At 39.2% G+C, this 12,741-nt stretch overlaps 1 pseudogene; it reads left to right on the forward strand.

Annotated features, from left to right (window-relative positions):
- Positions 1-770: 770 nt before the first annotated feature.
- LOC125270594 lies at positions 771-12,105 on the forward strand (annotated as a pseudogene).
- The last annotated feature ends 636 nt before the right edge of the window (positions 12,106-12,741 follow it).

The raw sequence follows: 12,741 nt of genomic DNA on the forward strand, positions 1-12,741 counted from the left end.
GTAGAAGCAGTCTCCATGCCTAGGTTTTTATGATTTTTGATTGTATACACCTGTGGCCATGGAAGTGATTGAACACCCAGATTCAATGATTTGGAGGGGTGTCCCAATACTTTTAGCAATATAGCGTATATATATATGCAGTCGACTCACCTATGTTTCTCGACAGTTTTCAGCATCCCTCCACCACCCCGTCTCTTCATACTCACCTAGGTTACTTTCCTAACCAGAGAAACGGGGAAGTACTCTTGGTTCAGGCCAAATATAATTTGTATGTTTTTGTACAGTATGGTATAGCAATTCCTTCTGTTGTATTTGGTAACACTTAAGTAAAGACTTGAGACTTTTTCTTGAGTCTTTTTATAAATATTTGTGTTCTCTCATGTGATCATGTGGGTTTGATCCAAGGTTTTGAGAGACTTGAACAGAGTGTCAATGCTATTCAACTTTGAGTGCATTTTGTTAAACGTTAACCTGAAGTTGAGTCCTGACCTGAATCACAACAAACCAAACGGTTATCAGAAACTCCACCCTATTACAACACTGACCAGGAAGAGACTGTCTCGTTATTTCTCCTTTCTGTCAAACCAACTTTTGCGTCTCAAATCAGTGATCAGTGGAGAATGAAAGAGGAACATTTCCAAGAAGGATTTTTGAGGTGTTTGTTTCTTGAACAGACAGCAGATCTTTGTGATTCCTGTGGTTTTTCATTTTTGCAACATCATTCAGAAAGTGAAAGTAAAGTTTAGATTGCTGGAGCTCAAACAGTGAAAATGGCTTCGGCATCTCAAGATAATTATATTTGTCCTGTGTGTCATGATATCTTCACAAATCCTCTTCTTTTAGCATGTAGTCACAGTGTCTGTAAAGAGTGTCTTCAACAGTTCTGGAGAACCAAGGAAACTTCAGGAGTGTCCTGTCTGCAGGACAGCCTCAGAACATGAACCTCCTCCTTAATCTGGTGTTAAAAAACTTGTGTGAGTCGTTCCTGAAGGAGAGAAATGAGAGGCGTTCTTCAGGATCTGAGGAGATCTGCAGTTTACACAGTGAGAAACTCAAACTCTTCTGTCTGGAGGACAAACAGCCTGTGTGCTTAGTATGCAGAGATTCACAACAACACGTCAATCACACATTCAGACCCATCAGTGAAGTGACTTCATCATATAAGGTATATGTAAGAATTTTAACATTTTAACATTACAAAATCTTTGGTGTCTTATAGATTTTCACTTTACATTCCAGGAGGAGCTCAATACAGCACTGAAGTCCTTACAGGAGAAACTTCAACACAGTGAAAACATTAAAGAAGAGTTTGAGAAAACAGTTCAACACATCAAGGTGAGGATAGATTAGAGCAGCTGAATTGGTTTGTCTGATATAATTTTTGATTATTGGCTGGAATTGCAGAAACTGGAATAACAGAAATGTTTAATGCTCCTTAATGGTCAGTTTCAGCTCCTTTGTTTATTGTACTGTACATTGGATTTCAAATTTAAGTTTGCACTGACTAAATTATTATAAAGAGTTTTTGTTTCTGTTTATTTTCACATATTTTACAAAGCCTGTGAAGCTGTTGGTTTATTCAGCTGCATTTTATATTGGATGTTAAATTCCTATTTGCAGTAAACCATTACAAAGATCTGCTGAATGTCTACCAAGCTGGTGAAGCTATTGGTTTCCTTGCAGCTGTTGCACTGGTGCACAATTATTTTATAAAATAATTCACTACATTTGTTTCTTTATTTGTTTTACAAAGTTAGGAAGTAATGTTTAAGTCAAGCCTGATGCCTTGCACAAAAGAATGATCCTGGTCTCTTCCACACAGTGAGGCATACAGCTTATTAGGTAATTCAGCACTGTTTTTATTTATTTATTTTTTTATTTTAGTATCGGATCAGTAATGGGTATCGGCCAGTCCCTGGCAGTGATGGGAATAACGGTGTTATAAATAAATGGCGTTACTAGCGCCGTTACTTTTTTCAGTAAGGAGTAATCAAACGAATTACTTTTTCTCCCGTTACAACGCCGTTACCGTTACTGACAAAAAAAATGCCGCGTTACTATAATTGAGCTCACAGAAGCGGTTTTCATCCGAGTAAGCTCTCTCTCAGCCATAGGACCTGCAAAGTTTTTTTCTCTGGTGTGTGTTGGGGTTAGTCATACACAAATATAATTTTAAACTGATAATAATGTACGATGCGCTGTGTGTATGTGTGTCTGTCAGAGCATGCGCGCGAAGCGCGAGCTCAAACCAGAATACCCTTTTTGATGCTTGATCGAAAATATGTGAAATGATTTTTTTTCTAGTCGACTATTAGTTGTTCATTTAAGCTATTAGTTGACTAATCACATTTATATTAATTTAATTTCTTAAATACTGGAGAGAATAAACCATAATAAGGAGCGTTTACATAATATAGGCTATATAGCACGCAAGGGCACGCATAATTGCCATAAAGAACCGGCAAAAGTAATGATTATGAGTGTGACAAAAACAGCAAGGAGATATTTTAATTGTTTATTAATAAAGTAATGTTTTCTGAATCAGTGTCGGCTGCAAAGATGAATTTGACATTGCTGATTCTCATTGCTGATCATCTGCTCATATGGACGCGCCTAGAGAGATAACGCACATTTCATTCGGATTAGGCTACATAATCAGAGTAGCCTCTTTCTTTTCGTTTTTAATTACTTCATTTTTGTTAAAGTAGATATTTCAAGCATTCTATAGATATATTTCTCATGTCTGCGAGGCAAACAGCCTCTGAGTTTCGGTTCATTTAGCCTATAAGACGCGCTTCAGTTCACGCGCCAGTGATCGCGCTCGCGCCTCCATGTCATGATTTTATTGTCTGCTATATTTGCTTGTTATATATTAAATCCAAGCAATTGGTTGATGAAACATTGATTAAAATTAAGATACAATTTTTACAAAACGAAATTCACTTTAAAGAAAGCTTCTACAAAGCAAAACTTAATGAAGTGATCTGACCCACTCCATGTCTCCCGATATATTTGCACATCTTATGATGCATCTTACTCATGCTGTTCACTTTTCATAATCGAATAAATGGATTTAAAACATAACATAGGACTATTTAAACATAAATATGAAACTACGTTTTCTTTTATGGCTACCAACACAGTACAGAGAAATTTCATGTCGTGAGCAAGAGCGGATCATGATTCAGGAGTCGCATCAAGAATAATTTATTCTTAGACTTATATGTAATATTCAATTTATTTGGCAGATTTTTATTTTTATTGTTTTTTTTTTTTTAAAGTAACGCAATAGTTACTTTCCCTGGTAATTAGTTACTTTTATAATGATGTAACTCAGTTACTAACTCCGTTACTATTTGTGAGAAGTAACTAGTAACTATAACTAATTACTTTTTTAAAGTAACGTGCCTAACACTGGTCCCTGGTATCGGAATCTGTATCTGAGGCGAAAAAGGCAGATTGGAGCATTACCTTGTTTATGAAGCATATGAATTAGTGTTGTCACTATACTATCATTTTTAGCATTGATATGATACATCATTATATCAAGATATCACGGTATAAACCTGCAACAATATAAATATAAATGATATGAGTTGTTTCAAACTTATAAAATCAAATCCAAGTCTAAACAGATTTACAACAATGCACATACTGTAGTAAACATGGATGTTCAAATGTTTGTGTGAGAACAACAGTAAATGCGCACAGAATTACATTTTTCAAAATAAATATTCCTTTAAACGAGCATTGAAAGTATTCTTTAAAAGTATTGAACAGTTACCATTACAATAACCTCACATAAATGTTGCTCACTCAGTGTATTTGTGTTTTTACATTAGGGTTTGCTGAAATAGCTTACAGCAAGCTTGATTTCAAATGTTGAATAGAATTTACAAAAAAATACAAAGTAAACAGTCAGTAATAAAACAGGAACAAATATAAAAATTATAGCACAAACAAATACTATATTATAAATATACAAATCCAATAAACAATGGGTGACACAGACAGCAGTTTATATTTGGTTGCTGTCACTTTAAGACCTAATGCAGAAATATTCTTTCTTTACTGTTTATGTTCATTTAAGACGTAACCAACTGTGATGTAACCGAGAATTGTATGTATATGTATCTAAGTGCAATAAATGGGAAAATGAACTATATTTGACACTCGCAAGCTGTTTGAAAGGTGGCTTTATGTGCTCGCTCTGGGTATGACCACGAAGCCTGTGGGAATTATTAAAATTATGCGGAAAACCCACCAACCTGTGCCAGAATTCAGGCTCAGTCTGTAACATCAACAATGCCAATACTATTCAACTGGAGTGAATAAGATGATTGAGTGACAGGAGACGGGGTGTGTGTCAGCTCGCTGTTGGAGAGAAGAGAGAACGAGAACGCGCAGCTGGTATCTGTGTAGCAATACTGCAAAAAATTAATATTGGAACAGTGTCAGATTTTCAGCATTGATATGTATCGAAATATCAATATTTTTGACAACACTACCATGTAGTTTGTTTCTTCAAACCTTCAATCCATGAGCTCCTTAACTGTGCGATTATGATCAGCTCTCCAAAATCTGCTGGAGCTGGCCTTTTTTAGGTCCAAATTTCAGGGTTTTTACTGGTCCTTTAATGATCGGATATCACAATTGGCTACCAAAATGCAGATCAAAGGTTTGAATATTAATTCAAATCGTAGATACACTCAGTACACTTAGAGGCGTGTTAAGGGAATTTGATTTTGAAAGTATCAAGCACCAGCAGCCATAATTCTGTTTAATATGAAATAAATGCATTTTCATTCAGATATGGTCACCAAGTTTTAGTTCTAACGTTCATAAAGTTTATAAAAATGCTTAATTGACTAATGTTTCAGTTATTATGCTTTCAAATGATATCACATATGGATGTATCTTATTTATAAACCATTTAAAACTGTTGTTTTGTAAAGAGGTGCTTATGGGATGTGTGTGTATTTGCCTCATACAGAGACAGAACATCTACTGCTACTTCAGAAAAATAGAGTTGTAGTTAACTAACCCACATTTACCCACTCAGTCTTCATGCTGCTCCAGAATCAGTTGTGTCTTTGGGATGATTGAAGTGAATGTGGTTTGATTTCAGTCTCAAGCTGAGCACACAGAGCACCAGATTAAACAGCAGTTTGAGAAGCTTCATCGGTTTCTCAGAGATGAAGAAGAAGCTACAATCACTGCACTGAGGGAGGAAGAGGAGCAGAAGAAGCGGATGATGAAGGAGAAGCTGGAGGAGATGAACAGACACATCTCAGCTCTTTCACACACAATCAAAGACATGGAGGAGATGAAGAAAGACAATGACGTCTGCTTTCTGAAGGTCTGATTTCACATCATTGATTAATTGATTGATGATTGATTGAGTTCTTGATGATAAATGGTGTGTTTGTTTTGCAGGAGTTTCCAGTCTCAATGGAAAGGTGAGTGATCTGCTGGTGTCTCTGGTCTCTCTGATTCTGATCCAAAGCCACTGCAGTTCTGACTCCTGAATGTTCTTCCAGAGTCCAGAGCTCACAGCCGGATCCACAGATGGCTTCTGGAGCTTTGATTCATGGGTCACGTTACTTGGGCAACCTTGCCGTTCAGAGTCTGGAAGAAGATGCAGGACATCGTCCAAAACAGTGAGTCTGACTGCAGAATATCTGTTCTCTTACACACACACTGGAAATGATGGAGACTTAAAATTGCTTCATGACACACCTCTAAACTTAATCCCTAAAATCAGAGGGAAATGATAGGTGAATAACACTGATATAGAAGCACCTAACCCTGCTTATAAGCCTAAACTTGACATTAAATGATTAAATGTAAACTTGTTCCTCAAATCTTATTGGTTGATTGGAATGTTAAGAGGGGGGTGTTGCTCTAATTTATAGTAATATCTTCATTATTACTCAGAAGTCTAGTTTCAAATATAATAGATGTGGGAAGCTCTGCTGTGTGTTTGGCTGATGGCTGCTGTCAGTGGGAGGCTGGGTCCCCTTTTTTGTAGTCTTCCAGTCACAAAAGTTTCTAGTTTTAGCATTGGTGACAAGCTTTGTTTGAGCACTGTGCAGATTTGCTGAAGTTAAAATTAGGAGATAAAATATAAAAGCTATAGAGCAAAGCGCAGAGCAGTAAGCAAAAGCGTCCAAACAGTAGCAAAGCTGGAAGTTAGCCCTGCTTTGCAAAGAATCTCTTTTCTTTTCTCTGTATAGAGACTTGGTCAACATGAAAACAGTCTCGTAAATGAGTGTGCTCAGTCAGTGCTGAACTGCTCGAATTCATTCAAGGGCAAGACAGATGTTCCACTGAAACTATTTCAAAAGGCCCCTGGGCATATGGCATCCACAGCCGTAGTGACGCCGCTCGGATTGCTTCATATGAGACCACTTCTGCACTGGGTATATGGCAGAGTCTCAAGATGGGCATGGCGCCGCGGCACACACTGGCCTGCTGCCAAACATTCAGCTCGTGGTGAGACCCTGCTTTTCTACAGGCAAGAGTTCTCCTAGAGCATGTGTCCAGACATGTTGTTGTATCAACAGATGCCTCCACCACCAGCTGGGGTGCCATGTGCAACCGGCATGCTGCCTCCTGGACAGGACCCCGAATGCAGTGGCATATCAATTGCCTCCAGTTGTTAGCAGTACACCTCACCTTGTGCTGGTTCAGACTGTTGCTGCAAGGCAAGCATGTGCTGGTCTGCTCAAACAACAAAGCAGCCGTTGTATACATCAACCATCAGGGTGGTCTACGCTCCTGCCACCTGTCACAACTCACCTGCTATCTCCTCTTCGTTTTCGGCCCGCCGAATACCTTGGTCCAAAGCGGGCCGGCTCAGGCTTGAGGGAGTGGTTACGAACAAAGGCGGAGTTTATTTGTGTGTGGAGACGGAGGTGCCATGGATGATTATATGTAGATTACCAGTTAACATCAGCATTAAAGACTTTTAAAATCATTTTAGCTCAAAACTCACTTCCAGACAGCAGCAAGTGTTTGAAATTACTTCTGTTTGTGATCCGATGTGGATTCTGATCACCAAGACTATGCGTGCTATTACCATAGTAAACATGGTAAATACGACGGCTTGAAGAAATCAGACAAATATACGTAGGCTATCACAATCATGTAATTATTTTATCTGTCAGCACGTCTTGTCTCTCAACGGACTGATATCCATATTTAGCTCCGCATATTTCATAAAATAAAGCAACTCCATGTTTTCGGGATTGTTTCTCTGTCACTGGAGAGAGTGCTAAAGCTCCTCAGGTCGTATTTTTGGTGGAAAATTGGTAGAAATTATTATTCTTTGTAAATGTGATGTAAACATACTGTCCTATGACTACAAATAAACAGAAATAGACGCGACTGAATAAGTAGGCTACGTGTGTCCTCTTTCTTTTGTGAAATAACAGTAAATACTAATTTATTTCTGTGACTGTTTAATCTTGACACAAATTAATTCATTATGATTAATTTGTTTGGTAAAACATCAATGCTTGGGTTTTTAAATTAAGTAAACAACAAAATGGCAACAACGCCTGCTTTTATCATGTTCACTTTACGATCTCGCTAGTTTCCAGAAATTTCTCTCTGGTTATTTTTCTGATAAAACTTCCATTTGTTTGTGAAATGATGGGTTTGTGTGACGTTGTTCCAGAGAGGCATGTTAAGGGCGGGTTTTAGTGAAGCGCTACGGAGCTTCTGGCCCGACGGTGGAAATGCAGCGTGATTTTGAGCTCGGTGCTACAAGTCCGGGACTATTAGCCTAGCCTGGCCCGCTGAAAGCCCTGGCTCGTGCTGGCCTGACAGTGGAAAAGCAGCTATTATGTGTTTCCCCCAGTGAGCCTGCTCACACATACACTGTGCAAGGTCAGGGAGAATGAGGAGCAGGTCTTGATGGTTGCACCTTACTGGCCCACCCGGATCTTGCTCTTGGAACTGATGCTCCTCTCGACAGCTCCTCCCTGGCGAATACCCCTGAGGAAGGACCTTCTTTCTCATGGATGGGGAACCCTATGGCACCTAGACCTCCAGACCTCTGGAACCTCCACGTGTGGTCTCTGGACGGGACAGGGAGGACTTAAGTGGCCTACCCTCAGTGGTAGTTGACACTATCACTTGAGCTACACAATGCAACATGTTAGAGATTGAATTTGTTTATATACACCAGGTAAGGAGCGGATGCTACCCCATGTATTTATGCTTGTTATTTAATGTAGTTAGCTGGCGATTTGTTGTGGAAAATTAATTTATTTTTGTACCTTATTTCTTTGCAGGTCCCCTACCCTCTTAATGGAAGCGAGCACAGTAAGGAGCACCCTTCAAGCCACTACAGTCAGTAGAGCTTAAGATCCTGTCCCTGAAGACAGTGCTCCTGACTGCGTTCCATAACATACCAGTGGCCGGTTGCATAAACTTAGCTTCTATGTTAAGACTGTGAGTTAAGATCTACAAACCCGTTCCAAAAAAGTTGGGACACTGTAAAATTGTGAACAAAAAGGAATGCAATAATTAACAAATCTAATAAACTTATATTTTATTCACAATAGAATATAGATAACATATCAAATGTTGAAAGTGAGACATTTTGAAATGTCATGCCAAATATTGGCTCATTTTGGATTTCATGAGAGATACACATTCCAAAAAAGTTGGGACAGGTAGCAATAAGAGGCCGGAAAAGTTAAATGCACATATAAGGAACAGCTGGAGGACCAATATGCAACTTATTAGGTCAATTGGCAACATGATTGGGTATAAAAAGAGCCTCTCAGAGTGGCAGTGTCTCTCAGAAGTCAAGATGGGCAGAGGATCACCAATTCCCAAATGCTGCGGCGAAAAATAGTGGAGCAATATCAGAAAGGAGTTTCTCAGAGAAAAATTGCAAAGAGTTTGAAGTTATCATCATCTACAGTGCATAATATCATCCAAAGATTCAGAGAATCTGGAACAATCTCTGTGTGTAAGGGTCAAGGCTGGAAAATCATACTTGATGCCCGTGATCTTCGGGCCCTTAGACGGCACTGCATCACATACAGGAATGCTACTGTAATGGAAATCACAACATGGGCTCAGGAATACTTCCAGAAAACATTGTCGGTGAACACAATCCACCGTGCCATTCGCTGTTGCCGGCTAAAACTCTATAGGTCAAAAAAGAACCCATATCTAAACATGATCCAGAAGCGCAGGCGTTTTCTCTGGGCCAAGGCTCATTTAGAATGGACTGTGGCAAAGTGGAAAACTGTTCTGTGGTCAGACGAATCAAAATTTGAAGTTCTTTTTGGAAAACTGGGACGCCATGTCATCCGGACTAAAGAGGAAAAGGACAACCCAAGTTGTTATCAGCACTCAGTTCAGAAGCCTGCATCTCTGATGGTAAGTGGTTGCATGAGTGCGTGTGGCATGGGCAGCTTACACATCTGGAAAGGCACCATCAATGCTGAAAGGTATATCCAAGTTCTAGAACAACATATGCTCCCATCCAGATATTGTCTCTTTCAGGGAAGACCTTGCATTTTCCAACATGACAATACCAGACCACATACTACATCAATTGCAACATCATGGCTGCGTAGAAGAAGGATCCGAGTACTGAAATGGCCTGCAGTCCAGATCTTTCACCCATAGAAAACGTTTGGTGCATCATAAAGAGGAAGATGCAACAAAGAAGACCTAAGACAGTTGAGCAACTAGAAGCCTGTATTAGACAAGAATGGGACAACATTCCTATTCCTAAACTTGAGCAACTTGTCTCCTCAGTCCCCAGACGTTTACAGACTGTTATAAAAAGAAGAGGGGATGCCACACAGTGGTAAACATGGCCTTGTCCCAACTTTTTTGAGATGTGTTAATGCCATGAAATTTAAAATCAACTTATTTTTCCCTTAAAATGATACATTTTCTCAGTTTAAACATTTGATATGTCATCTATGTTGTATTCTGAATAAAATATTGAAATTTGAAACTTCCACATCATTGCATTCTGTTTTTATTCACAATTTGTACAGTGTCCCAACTTTTTTGGAATCAGGTTTGTAGTTTGACCAACTAGCACTTAGTTAGGGCTAATCAGTCTTACTTTTCTGATTCAAATTAGGCTGATCTACCTTTTTATGTAACTGACTTTACAAATTTAGTACCAGTCTTGAAGAAAAAAATAGATTACTTTAGTTTTAAGACTAGTCTAAGCAGTTTATGCAACTGGCCACAGCTCTTTGTCTGTTATGGAGGCCAGCAGAAGGAAAAGGCTGTCTCTAAGCAGAGGTTGGCCCACTGGATAGTGCATGCCATCGTCTTGGTGTATCTAGCTTAAGACAAGCTGTGGCCCCTAAGCGTGAGAGCCCACTCTACTTGGAGTGTTGCCTCCTCTTGGGTGTTGGTGCATGGCACCTCGCTGACAGACATCTGTAGAGCTGCGGACTGGGCGACACCTAACACATTTGCAAGGTTTTACAATCTCTGCATAGATGTTTCTTCCATGGTACAGCTTCCCTGTCAGTGAGCCCTTGTCTTTTCATTGGCAGAGTCCACTTTGGCGGTATTGACTCCACCATAGCAAAGCTGAATCTACCACAGAGATCTTCCATATGTAGCACTGCCCTAGTGGTCAGTCCATATGTGAAACTCCACATATTACCTCCCTACAGGCAGGATGTGGTCTCCGTAGCATTCCTTTCTGTTCAGAATAGGCACGCTTTCCCAGTGTTATCCAATCAGTCTCACTGTGTGGGTCAAAAGGAACAGCAGTCTCTCTCTGAGTAAAGCCCTGTCCTTTCTTCCATCCCCAGAGGTGCAGGGGGTACAGGCAGCTTATTCGGGGCACTGGAAGGGACAGCAATCATGGCATCTTGGTAGGGATCCCAATTCGTCAGTTCAGTTCTGAATCTTCTGATGTAATGTTGAACGTGACTGACTAATAGGGAACATCTAGGTTACAAGCGTCCCACCGCCACGATTGCTGTACCACCACTGAACGGCTGGGACACCATCTCGTCTCCTCAGCGCAAATCTTAAATGAGTGAGTGCTGCTCAATTTCTTATATACCCGCCGAGCAGGGAGTGGTTCATGATGCAAATCTCACTTGCCAATGTCCATTGGCTTGTTTTCTTTACACTTGAAGGTGATTGGGATCTCAGATGAGATCCCAATTCATCAGTTTAGTTCTGACATAACGTCTCAATTCCCTCCTTCAGGGAATGGGATTTACATTACTAACCTAGACATTTTTTCATCCACAGCATAAAGAGATCTCATTGATTTATTGCTATTTTAACTTTCCCAAAATATCAGTTTCTCTTGATGGGACACAAATGTCTGAATGACACACTTAATGTTTGTAGTTGATACTGTTAAACACTGATGATAAAAATTACTGTGAAACTAATAACAGCACTGACAGTGATCAGAGGAAAATGTCTGATGTGTTTGATCAACAGGACGAGTGTCATAATTCATAATAATCTGTGTACGGTTCACTCTTGATCATTATATGAACATCAGAATAAAAGCAGCTGTTGATTGTGTCTCATCAGCTCCTGTGATCCTGGATCCAAATACGGGTCATCCACGCCTTGTCCTGTCTGATGATCTGACCAGTGTAAGACTCAGCCTGGACAATCAACCTGTTCCTGATAATCCAGAGAGATTTGACATCTATCAGTGTGTTCTGGGTTCAGAGGGTTTTAACTCAGGAACACACTGCTGGGATGTGGAGGTTAAAGAGAGTTCATGGTGGAGTCTCGGAGTAACTACAGCATCAAACCACAGGAAGGGACGTGTTTTCTTTAACACTGATGTCTGGAGTGTGTGGTATGATCCGTACGGAGTGGATGAACGATTTGGTTTTCGTGTTAAACAGAAGCTTGATCATGTGAGAGTGTATCTGGACTATGACAGAGGAACGGTGTCATTCTCTAATCCTGTAACTAACACACATCTACACACATTCACAACCACCTTCACTGACACACTCTTTCCACTCTTCTGTATGTATAGTTTACCCTCTCTGAGGATCTTGCCGGTCAATAGTCAATAAATGTTATACCTGTAGGTCTAGGTCTTCCTGCTTTCATCATGTTTCCAATATTTAATCCATATCACATGAGTAAGATTGCTGTTGATTTGAATATCAGTATGGTTTGATATGACTTGTCTGTGGTTTATTGATACAACATATCAATAAACAAGAAGTTTTTTGTTGTAAATGAATAATTATTTCAGTCTATAGAGTTTAAATGATCGTTTGTTTGTTTGTTGTAATAATACACAAAAGATTAGCATTAAATATTGAATAACATTAAATAACCAATAATTATTGGAAAATATCTAGATTTCTGCATTGATTACTCATTAAATGTGGTTTGATCAAAATGTAACTTTACAATTATAGACAAGCACTATCTGACTAAACTAATAACACAAATAATTAGACTTCGTAAACATATATTCGTGTCACTGTGTATCCAAAGTGTTATTTTCTCCTGTATGATAATAAAAAAGTTTGTTCCAGTAACAACCATTAAATGCACTTTCGGTTCTGCTGACTCTCTAAACACACTTTTATTACATGCAAAATCATATGTATGCAAATGTGATTATCTAATGTTATTTCATTTTCATATACAGCATTCACCCTCCTCATTTTCATATATTTTCACATATTTCTTGCTTCATAATGTTTTGTTTTTGTTTTCGTTTTGTTTTTCCTTTATGTG

Source organism: Megalobrama amblycephala, linkage group LG1 (assembly GCF_018812025.1).
Source record: "Megalobrama amblycephala isolate DHTTF-2021 linkage group LG1, ASM1881202v1, whole genome shotgun sequence".
NCBI lineage: Eukaryota > Metazoa > Chordata > Actinopteri > Cypriniformes > Xenocyprididae > Megalobrama > Megalobrama amblycephala.